A 12,819-nucleotide genomic window follows, 5' to 3' on the forward strand; every position below is an offset into this window, starting at 1 on the left:
GGTGCGGGCAGATGAAGTTATTTGCCCAGAACCACAGGATGCTGAGCGCCCCTATCCGGGCTTGTTTAAATTCAGCACTGTCACTGTGTTTGCCATATAGCTCAATGTTCTCGCGTCACAACTCCAACATCTCTCACTCAGTGTACTCTGAGATCCCTCATTTTCACTGTATTTTTTACATCACAATAAGCACTCGTGCCCACTCACCCGAACTCGAACTTTCAATGTCAAGATAGAAGATCACTCGAATTTACTGCCCTCATAACAGAACCCTTGCAGTAGCTCTCGTTGTCCTCTTACCAGATCCCTCGCATCTTCCCAGGCAATCGCCAGATTCCTCACTCACCATGACTCACTCTCTCCACCCGTTCATAAAAAAACACTCAAACTTGCTTTCCTCTCACTGGGAACCTCACATTTACTCTCACAGTCCGGTTACCAGATTCCTACTGCCGTTGTACCAGATCATTCAGTGTCCCATCATTAGAGACTTACTTCACCCTCATGTTCATACCAGATCCTTCACATTCATTCCCACTGTCCTCTTACCAGATCACTCAGTCACTGCCCAAGCAGACACTGGTAAATCCTCCTGTGACTTATGTCAACAGTTCCCTTTCACACAAAGCCTTCGCAGAGCCCAGGCATTCACTTTCCCCCTCACACCTTTTCTCACACCTCCTGCTTCTCATACAAGCCCTAGCAGCGCAATTCTTGCTCTAACAGCCTTCTCATTTTCACTCACACTTCACTCCCGCTTCATTTCCCTTTTGTTTTTCTGCCCCAATAATCATCCTTTGATTTGTAAAAATTACTCTCCCACATTCCCTGGCCCATGCACAATTTCTGCCTAACACTCCTCTTCCCCATCCCTCCCTTTCACCCTTCTGGCCCCTCTCCCTCCTCCTACACATCCCTCCCCTGCAAATCAAAGTACTTGGCTAAAATGACATGCATCCCCTCCGGCTCACATTCAGCTTCTGTGTCGCCAGAGCAGCCATGCAGCAGGGCCAGCAGCCCCCAGATGCAGCAGTGCAGGGTTCCGTGCAGTGCCATGCTCCTTAGTGCAGTGCCATGTTCCTCGTTCTTTTTTCTCACTCACTTACCCTCATTTCCCTTTGCAGCCTAAGCCTCCCTTTTCATTCACGTGCTCCCCATTCTCTATCTACCTTTGTCCTCCTGCACTTCCCACCTTTTCCCTGATTCAGTTCCCCTGACACCCTTGCACGCCTTCTCTCCAAACCCCAAAACATTTCTCGCCTTCCCCTCACACTACTTTTCATCTATACTGTTTCCCTCTTACATTTCCATCGGTCCCTTCCTAGGGCGTTTCACATCCTTTCTCAAGCAGATAAAAGTTGCCAGCATTGAAAGGACAAAAAAACTCAAGACATTTATTGTTAATACTTTTTTAATATATTCGTTCAGTTGTACATAATGCTTCCTTGGTCATATATAAGATAACAAAAATGCTTCTGACACTTCTTTATTATAACTTGTCAGCATGCTGCAGACTTCTGTACAGCACAGCTTAAAGACATAGGCAAAGTCAATATTTTTGGCTAAACACTTATAAGGTCCCAAAGGCGAGACCTATTGGCTATGCCAATGCTTGTTTAAGCTTGTGCCAAACTTCATATACAATAAAAAGTTTATTAAAAAAAAATACCCACCCAAGTGAAGTGCTTTCTACTGGTTAATTGCTAAGTGCTAACTCCTTCGGTAAATGTCCAGTACCTATTCTGCACTACAGCTGTGAAATGGAGCACAAGAAAATGTCACCAGTGACCTTGTGTGCAGTTTGGCAATGTGATTGCTTCAGGTGCGTCTTTATCCAGAAAAATGTGATAACATGAATCCTCCAATAGAGAAGACAGCAAGACTACAAAGAGGTAAATCTCAAACAAATATGGGTCTTTTCTCTTAACTATATGAAGTAAGTGCTTCTTTGTTTGGTGGAGAAGTCCTCATATTTTCCTGCATCAAGAATGTGTTACCAAAAGCAGCAGGAAACGTGTTGGGGAGTTGCTTGTTAAGCTGCCCATCATCCTGGAAAAAAGGCAAGAAGACCTTTGCATTCTACTAAGGTGGGCCGGGCCAAACTGGTGAACCTTCCAAGTGAGTTGCACATTTCCATACTCAGAGTCATTTAAAGGGAGAACCATGGACTCTGCTCTCACCAGGACAGGACAACAAAGAAGCCACTCATCACAGTCACAAACAGATTGCGCTTCAATAGATCAATGATGCATCCATTGCCATAAAACATTTCAGATAACTTTCCGCATCCTTGGGGCATAGTTAACTTTTGCTCTAACTTGGCAGGACCTGTCAAACCCCCGCCAAGTCAGTGCAAACAGCTGCATCCGTGGGTGGGCACCTTGGGACATATCAGGAGCTAGCTGTGGGTGGTGATGGTTCCCAGGGCCATTAATGGCTCCAGGTGGTGGAGGTGGTGGTCCCAGGTGCCATATGTGGCCCAGGAGGGGGGGCCACCCGGCCCCCATCACTCATCTATTTTAATTGCTGGCCCTGGGGAGGTGGTGGGCCCCAAGGCATGACGGTCCACCTGGTCCATCGCTAATTATTGGTTAGAAGGCCCGGGTAGCTGGTGGTACCAGGGGCTCTAAAGAACCCCTGAAGGGGGGATCCATGTGGCCCCCCTCCATTATTGTATATAAAGCTCGGGGAGGTTGGAGGTCCCATACACCCCTCTTCCATTTTTGTTCCCCATGCCCACATCCCCCGGGACCTTGCCCACCCGGGGCCTGAAGTAAAAACAAGTGCTTGTTTATTTCAATTTTGCCTTGAATTCATGGATCCACCAGCAAATTCAAAGCAAAATTGCAAAAAAGCCTCACCACTACACCTAGGGGGTCAAGGTATTCCTTACCCTGCCACCTTTTCCTTATTTTTAATGTTTTTGATGAAGCCAAGCCCCAGAATAGCTGCCAACACTTACTGGTTAAAGCGATGACAGCCTATCAGATTTCAGCAGGGGGACTGTCGGATCTGTTGAGGATCGGCACCCGACATATAAAAATGTGTTTTTCATTTAATATCTCTAAAACTACTGAATGGATTTACAAAAAATCACAATAAGACCTCTTTCTGGACTAAGAGCTAGCTTTCTGCCAAATTTGTTGTAATTCCGTCCAGTAGTTCATGCTGTAGTCGTGTTCAATTTCCCTATGGGAATTAACATGGGGAAAACGTGTTTTGGGACCCCCCTGTTTTTCTCATTCCCACTTGACGAATTACCCCAAAAGTTTTGAGACAGCAGCTGAAGTGGGCATTGTATTAGTTTTGAAAATTTCATGAAGATTCGTCAAATCTTTAACTGAGAAAGCAAAGGTTACAAGGAAGTTATAGTTAGGAAATAGAATTGAAAAAACCATAGAAATTCATAAAAAAAACAAAAGGTCACAGGGACGTTATATTTAGGCACAATTCATTTAATAAGGGGAAGGCAGCTGTGCTGCTCCCTCCCTGAGCCGGAAAAAGGCCCTGGGGACCCCATGCCCCTGGGCCGTTATGTAAACAAAAGGGAGGCAGGCCACATGGCTCCCTTATCTGAGCCTCTAATGGCCCTAGGGATCCCATCCCCCAGGGCTGGCTCACATGCTGAGTCCCGGAGAGTCAGCGGGCAGGTAAACACCTGTATGCTTCCATCTGGCAGGAGCATTTTCAAATCTCACACCAAATGGGAGCAAACACAAAGCCTGCTCCCAGCAGGCGGGAGCTTTAAAAATACTCCTGCGTGCTGGGCGCAGACTTATGCTCTGTTTTCCTACCCAAACTGATTTTGTCAGGGAAACAGAACAACATATTGCTCCTACCTGGAGTGAGCAGCATAAATAGCGGGACGCAGGGACCCTGGGCTTTTGCCTGCAGCATTTAAACGCGTGCTTTGGAAAAGCACCGGTTTGGGATCGGGGGACCTAGCTATTATTGATACAGACCCCGGGGATGGGGCCCCATGGCCTAATAAGGCTCAGGTGAGTGGGGCCACATGGCTACCCTCCCCTTTTAAAAGATGGACGGCCTTAGGAGATGGAGTCTCCAGGGCTAAAAGAGACTTAAGGAGGGGGGCTCTTTTTATTGTATTTGTCCACTTGGGACTATTAAGGCTCGGGGAGAGGGCTGTATGCCCCTCCCCTTAGATTTTGGGGCCCAAGAAGGCTAAGAGAGGGGGGCCATCCTGACCCCCTCCCCTTTTTTATTTTTTGGGTCCCGGTGGTGGGGTCCCCGCGGCCTATCAAGGCCCAGGGACGGGGCTGTACACACTCTTCCGCCATTTAATTGTATTTTAGCAAATGGGATAGAGTGCACGGGGACCTTTTAAAACTTGGGAGAGAGGCCACATGCCCCTCCCCTTTTTATTGGAACTGACCCCAAGGTTGGGCCATTAAGGGTTTGGGAGGGGGCTGCACACACCCCTCACCTTAATATATATGTTTTACCACCATGGATGGGGTCCCCAGGGCCGAAGTCCAAAACTACACTGCGCACACAAAAGGCTGTGTGCGATGTGGGGTTGGCAGCCTGCTGGGGGTTTGGTCACATGACCTGGCTTCAAGACAGGCCCTGTGGCTAACCCCATGTCACACATGACCAAAGGCTGTTTGAAGCGTGAGGTTGCTGCCTCTGGGTGGGTTCCTGTGGGGAGTTGGGAGCATGGCCTGGCGTCAAGCCAGGCCCTGCTGCCAACCCCATGCCTTGCCTGATGAAAGGCTGTGCACAGCGTGGGATTGGCTGCTTGAGGAGGAGTTGGCTGCCTCCGGGTGGGTTGGCCACAGGCCAGGCCCTGTGCCCAATCCCCCTGCTCCGCACACACGGCTAAAGGCCATACAGGACAAGGTCAAAAAATACACTATTCATTAAAATAACCAAGGTCTGAAGTTGCTAAATGCCATACTACCTGCAGCCTTCATGCTGTGGTAAAATCTTTTCAGATAGTCCATAATCTGAAGCAAAAGAAGCATCTGTACATAAGATAGTGCCTTGTGCACACAGTCTTCTATGTTATGTATTCGAAAACTGTTGTCTGCACACAGTGTTAGTCTTCAATGCAAAGATTTATAACGTGTATATTAGCATGTGCTTCTAATGCATCATAGGTGTGTAGAGGTATTGAACAGGTTATAAATCTTTGTATTGAAGACTATCACTGTGCGCAGACAAAAGTTTACTAATTGTGTCCACTCTGTTCCACACATGTTTTTTGGTTCTGTAGAAAACGTTTCTAACAGGGCAAAGATTCTATGTAGTGGATACTAAGTATTGTAAGCAGTCTTGAGTAATTAGACAGAATTGTCTCTGCATAACAATTTCTACATAACACATATATATATATATATAGGCGCAAAAGGCAGAAAAGCAAGAACAGCAAAAAAACCATACTGGCGCAGAAAGTAGCTCTTGATGACAATACCATTGTCAACCTGTCCACCATCACACTAACGGAGGCCGAGACGCAACTACTATCATTAGGGCTGTCCTATTGCCCTGTTAGTGACTTTAATTATACACGTACCAGAGTTGATATTTTCTGTTTTATCCGGAAATTGAAGTTGAAGAAGTTTTTCTCTATCAAAGAAGGACTAAAAGAAATGCCACTCAATAAGGATAATCACAGTGAACAAGGCACAGAACTCCTGGCATCTGATGCTTCCACACTATTGGTTATGCATGACCTCAGTGAAGACAACAATGAGAATGATCAAAGATCAATGAATGGGCAGTCAACACAGGAAAGGCTGTTTAATGCAAGCATTAAACAACGTGGAGCAGGCATGAGTCCATTTAAGCCTAAATCTCAGTTTACCCCGGCAATGCCGAAAGACGCTATAGACATTTTTCACGAAGTAGTTACTGAATACATCAAAAAGCTTCATCATCAAATCAAACAAAGGAAACGTCATAAAAGCAATCAAGAATTGCAATATTCCAAACTAATGAAAAAATTGAGTAACAATCATGAAATAGTAGTTACAAAATCTGACAAGGGAGGCAACATTGTCATCTGGCCTAAAGACTATGGGGTTTAAGCTTAATTTCTAGTTAGGAGACAATGTTTTGACATAGACTTCAATGAGACCTATGTGAGTTCCTCCTGTGTCCAGCCGGACAGAGGAGCATTTAATCTTAAATGGTCAAAGAATTGTAAGTGAGAAATGAGAAGGCTGATGAAACAGGGGCACAGTCCTGTACCGAGTTTTCAACAGAGAGAGGAAAGAGAAAAGCCAGGAAATGAGAGGCAATTACAAATTGGTAACAGGCAAACAAGTTTTGGAGCGATCGTGGGGGCTTACAATACAATCAGTGACTTTAAGTAAGCTCTAACCAATAGTATCCACGGTGCATTTAAACAATTGCCATAATGTGGAACTATTAACAAGTCGACGTGACGTTTCGATCCCTAGCTCCTAGTATACAGGGATCATCATCAGGACTAAAGGATTTGTCAACAAAGTAATGCCTGGTAGAATTATAACGCCTATAAACATTGAATGGAAGAAAGGAGAGAATAGAAATATGCAAAAAAGTCAACATTTTGCGTATTCAGAAATTTGCGTATTCAAAAGGACGACATATCAATTGTCATTTTGTGTGCTCAGGGGTGGCGCCGCATGCGACAATTGGTGAGGGGAATAAGCCAGTGATGAAGGGACTTAGTGAAATGATTAGGGGGACTGTCGGATCTGTTGAGGATCGGCACCCGACATATAAAAATGTGTTTTTCATTTAATATCTCTAAAACTACTGAATGGATTTACAAAAAATCACAATAAGACCTCTTTCTGGACTAAGAGCTAGCTTTCTGCCAAATTTGTTGTAATTCCGTCCAGTAGTTCATGCTGTAGTCGTGTTCAATTTCCCTATGGGAATTAACATGGGGAAAACGTGTTTTGGGACCCCCCTGTTTTTCTCATTCCCACTTGACGAATTACCCCAAAAGTTTTGAGACAGCAGCTGAAGTGGGCATTGTATTAGTTTTGAAAATTTCATGAAGATTCGTCAAATCTTTAACTGAGAAAGCAAAGGTTACAAGGAAGTTATAGTTAGGAAATAGAATTGAAAAAACCATAGAAATTCATAAAAAAAACAAAAGGTCACAGGGACGTTATATTTAGGCACAATTCATTTAATAAGGGGAAGGCAGCTGTGCTGCTCCCTCCCTGAGCCGGAAAAAGGCCCTGGGGACCCCATGCCCCTGGGCCGTTATGTAAACAAAAGGGAGGCAGGCCACATGGCTCCCTTATCTGAGCCTCTAATGGCCCTAGGGATCCCATCCCCCAGGGCTGGCTCACATGCTGAGTCCCGGAGAGTCAGCGGGCAGGTAAACACCTGTATGCTTCCATCTGGCAGGAGCATTTTCAAATCTCACACCAAATGGGAGCAAACACAAAGCCTGCTCCCAGCAGGCGGGAGCTTTAAAAATACTCCTGCGTGCTGGGCGCAGACTTATGCTCTGTTTTCCTACCCAAACTGATTTTGTCAGGGAAACAGAACAACATATTGCTCCTACCTGGAGTGAGCAGCATAAATAGCGGGACGCAGGGACCCTGGGCTTTTGCCTGCAGCATTTAAACGCGTGCTTTGGAAAAGCACCGGTTTGGGATCGGGGGACCTAGCTATTATTGATACAGACCCCGGGGATGGGGCCCCATGGCCTAATAAGGCTCAGGTGAGTGGGGCCACATGGCTACCCTCCCCTTTTAAAAGATGGACGGCCTTAGGAGATGGAGTCTCCAGGGCTAAAAGAGACTTAAGGAGGGGGGCTCTTTTTATTGTATTTGTCCACTTGGGACTATTAAGGCTCGGGGAGAGGGCTGTATGCCCCTCCCCTTAGATTTTGGGGCCCAAGAAGGCTAAGAGAGGGGGGCCATCCTGACCCCCTCCCCTTTTTTATTTTTTGGGTCCCGGTGGTGGGGTCCCCGCGGCCTATCAAGGCCCAGGGACGGGGCTGTACACACTCTTCCGCCATTTAATTGTATTTTAGCAAATGGGATAGAGTGCACGGGGACCTTTTAAAACTTGGGAGAGAGGCCACATGCCCCTCCCCTTTTTATTGGAACTGACCCCAAGGTTGGGCCATTAAGGGTTTGGGAGGGGGCTGCACACACCCCTCACCTTAATATATATGTTTTACCACCATGGATGGGGTCCCCAGGGCCGAAGTCCAAAACTACACTGCGCACACAAAAGGCTGTGTGCGATGTGGGGTTGGCAGCCTGCTGGGGGTTTGGTCACATGACCTGGCTTCAAGACAGGCCCTGTGGCTAACCCCATGTCACACATGACCAAAGGCTGTTTGAAGCGTGAGGTTGCTGCCTCTGGGTGGGTTCCTGTGGGGAGTTGGGAGCATGGCCTGGCGTCAAGCCAGGCCCTGCTGCCAACCCCATGCCTTGCCTGATGAAAGGCTGTGCACAGCGTGGGATTGGCTGCTTGAGGAGGAGTTGGCTGCCTCCGGGTGGGTTGGCCACAGGCCAGGCCCTGTGCCCAATCCCCCTGCTCCGCACACACGGCCAAAGGCCATACAGGACAAGGTCAAAAAATACACTATTCATTAAAATAACCAAGGTCTGAAGTTGCTAAATGCCATACTACCTGCAGCCTTCATGCTGTGGTAAAATCTTTTCAGATAGTCCATAATCTGAAGCAAAAGAAGCATCTGTACATAAGATAGTGCCTTGTGCACACAGTCTTCTATGTTATGTATTCGAAAACTGTTGTCTGCACACAGTGTTAGTCTTCAATGCAAAGATTTATAACGTGTATATTAGCATGTGCTTCTAATGCATCATAGGTGTGTAGAGGTATTGAACAGGTTATAAATCTTTGTATTGAAGACTATCACTGTGCGCAGACAAAAGTTTACTAATTGTGTCCACTCTGTTCCACACATGTTTTTTGGTTCTGTAGAAAACGTTTCTAACAGGGCAAAGATTCTATGTAGTGGATACTAAGTATTGTAAGCAGTCTTGAGTAATTAGACAGAATTGTCTCTGCATAACAATTTCTACATAACACATATATATATATATATAGGCGCAAAAGGCAGAAAAGCAAGAACAGCAAAAAAACCATACTGGCGCAGAAAGTAGCTCTTGATGACAATACCATTGTCAACCTGTCCACCATCACACTAACGGAGGCCGAGAAGCAACTACTATCATTAGGGCTGTCCTATTGCCCTGTTAGTGACTTTAATTATACACATACCAGAGTTGATATTTTCTGTTTTATCCGGAAATTGAAGTTGAAGAAGTTTTTCTCTATCAAAGAAGGACTAAAAGAAATGCCACTCAATAAGGATAATCACAGTGAACAAGGCACAGAACTCCTGGCATCTGATGCTTCCACACTATTGGTTATGCATGACCTCAGTGAAGACAACAATGAGAATGATCAAAGATCAATGAATGGGCATTCAACACAGGAAAGGCTGTTTAATGCAAGCATTAAACAACGTGGAGCAGGCATGAGTCCATTTAAGCCTAAATCTCAGTTTACCCCGGCAATGCCGAAAGACGCTATAGACATTTTTCACGAAGTAGTTACTGAATACATCAAAAAGCTTCATCATCAAATCAAACAAAGGAAACGTCATAAAAGCAATCAAGAATTGCAATATTCCAAACTAATGAAAAAATTGAGTAACAATCATGAAATAGTAGTTACAAAATCTGACAAGGGAGGCAACATTGTCATCTGGCCTAAAGACTATGGGGTTTAAGCTTAATTTCTAGTTAGGAGACAATGTTTTGACATAGACTTCAATGAGACCTATGTGAGTTCCTCCTGTGTCCAGCCGGACAGAGGAGCATTTAATCTTAAATGGTCAAAGAATTGTAAGTGAGAAATGAGAAGGCTGATGAAACAGGGGCACAGTCCTGTACCGAGTTTTCAACAGAGAGAGGAAAGAGAAAAGCCAGGAAATGAGAGGCAATTACAAATTGGTAACAGGCAAACAAGTTTTGGAGCGATCGTGGGGGCTTACAATACAATCAGTGACTTTAAGTAAGCTCTAACCAATAGTATCCACGGTGCATTTAAACAATTGCCATAATGTGGAACTATTAACAAGTCGACGTGACGTTTCGATCCCTAGCTCCTAGTATACAGGGATCATCATCAGGACTAAAGGATTTGTCAACAAAGTAATGCCTGGTAGAATTATAACGCCTATAAACATTGAATGGAAGAAAGGAGAGAATAGAAATATGCAAAAAAGTCAACATTTTGCGTATTCAGAAATTTGCGTATTCAAAAGGACGACATATCAATTGTCATTTTGTGTGCTCAGGGGTGGCGCCGCATGCGACAATTGGTGAGGGGAATAAGCCAGTGATGAAGGGACTTAGTGAAATGATTAGTTCAGCGACGCACTTGGTTGGTGCTAGGCATGGTGCCAGGTGATGAGTGATGCCTGTGACATAATGTTTAAAAAAATGGTGCATAAAAGGTATCGGTAGTTGGTGCGCCTGGCTGTCAAGCGGTGCACGGCGACGATTTCACGCGATAGTGATATCTATACATAACATGATGAGTAATGTCTGTGACATAACGATTTAAGAAAAGTGGTGCATGGGAGGTATCGATAAAAGGTGCGCCTGATTGACAGGCGGTGCACGACGACGATTTCACGCGATAGTGATATATGTACATATCAACAAGGTGGACGGAAGGGATAATTACCTAGGGGAGGGGTTTTTTGGAATGGAAAAGGTAGATGTGTCTTCAAGAGGGCGGGATCCTTCTTGTTCACGGGCGATGCTGCTTGTGAAGTCAGCCGCGTTGTGAAATCTGTAAATGCATGTTGATTAGGAAATGACTGAGTCGGTGGCCGCGCGTTGGACTTAAATGAATGACCCGCTTACCGTGCAATTGGGAAGGCGCTATGGAATCAAAGGATAATGAGAGCGTCTAGGATTTGAAGCAGGGTTGCAGCCAATGGTGCTGTGCGTAGTCTTTTGGGTGCTAAGGGCGGGAGATACGGAAATTAAATTAATAGTATATTTCTTAAAATTGGGGTTGGGTGGGGGGGGGGGGGGCCCTATGCAGTGCGAGGGAACGGCTTACCGTGAGTGAGATCAGGTACGCCACACGCGTCTGTTTGAAAGTGGCGAGGCGTGTCAGTGTCCGAAATTCATCCGGCAGCTGTTTATGCTGTCCGTATTCTTCGGGGCGCTAGTAACAGGAGATAAGGGAATTGAATGGAGACACGGCACTTTGGAAATTGTCCTCGGTCTATTAACAAGGGGGGCTTCTGTGCGGGAAAGGAGGAAGGCTTACCGTGATTTAAAAATTGAAACCAGCGTACGCGTCTGGGATGAGGCGCGTCTGTGTCCGAAAATCAACCGGCAGCTGCAATGGCTGTCCGAGTCATGCTGAATGGAGGGGGAATCTTGTTAATAGAGTTATACTGGGAAGGTGGGACACACAGGGCTGTACGTTTAAGGAACGCTTACCTAGTCAAGGTCTTGTGGCCACAATGGGGAGTCCAAACCAGTCGGAAGTGGTGACAGGGCTGGGAGGGGTGAGAATTGGTTTATGTAAGCCGGACAGCGGAAATAGAAGAGGGGCTGTGTAATTGCATTGCGGCGGCCATTTTGGATTGGGGGGAAATGGTGTGTGATTAAATAAAGTTAAAACAATCCCGGTGATAAGTAAGTGAAACCGGTCGCGACAACAGGTTAAAATGCATTACAAACAAATTATGGGCAATTTACATGTGAATTGTATGTCTGGACTTTCAGGTGACATACATTTTGTCATTGTAGAAGGAAAGGTATTTTGAATAACATTTCAAAGGAGCGTTGTCCAATCTTCAGACCTATTTAGGCCTTTTCGAATAGAGTCATATGTGATAATTGCTTTCAGCTCTTCTTTGTTTAACATCTGGGCCATGTTGCCTCCACGTGGCGGTAGTTTGAGCACTTTCAATACTGTCCAGCGAATGTCGTCCTCACTGTGGTTGGCCTCTCCAAAATGATCAACCAGTGGTGCATTCAGAGTCTTACACCTGATTCGGCTTCTGTGCTGGCAGATTCTTGTTTTTACTTTCTGCGTAGTTTGGCCTATATAGACCTTTTGGCATGGGCACATGATGAGGTAAATTACATTTGCAGTGTTGCAGTTAGAAAATGAATTATTGATTGCTGTGATGTTGTTAAAGGTGAAACTTTTGCCTTCCATTGAAAACACACAAACATTACAATTTCTACATTTGAAATGCCCTAGGATGGGCGGGAGACCCCAGGTGCCCTCGAGAGTGGAAGTGTTGGCAGTGGAAGGCAGAGCTGCGCGGATCAGATGATCCTTTAGATTTTTGTTCTTTTTAAAGGCAAAAAGTGGTTTGTCTAATGTCAATGTTCCTGCATTTAAAATGGGCCAGTGAAGGAGTATCATTTTTCTCAGTTTGTTTGAGACTGGCGAGAAAGTGGTTACACAGGCTAATCGCTCGGTTTGTTTTTTTGGTTTGGGGGTTAGCAGAATTTCCCTCAGACAGTACCAAGCGCGTTTAGAGGCATTTTTAACGATTCCTTTTGGGTAGCCTCTTGCTTTCAATTTAGAGGAAAGATAGTTTGCTTCTCTAAAGTAGTCTGTCTTGCAAGAGCAATTTCTCCTTATTCTCAGGAACTGGGAATAGGGTAGTGAATCTCTGAGGGCCCTTGGGTGGTTGCTTGTGTAATTCAATAGAGTATTACGCTCTGTTGGTTTCCGGTATAGTCGTGTTAGTAATTCACTTTCACAGTGGAATATTGTAAGGTCTAGGAAGGCAATGGATTCTTTGTCAGTCGTGACAGTGAA

Source organism: Triturus cristatus, chromosome 2_1 (assembly GCF_964204655.1).
Source record: "Triturus cristatus chromosome 2_1, aTriCri1.1, whole genome shotgun sequence".
Taxonomy (NCBI): Eukaryota; Metazoa; Chordata; class Amphibia; order Caudata; family Salamandridae; genus Triturus; species Triturus cristatus.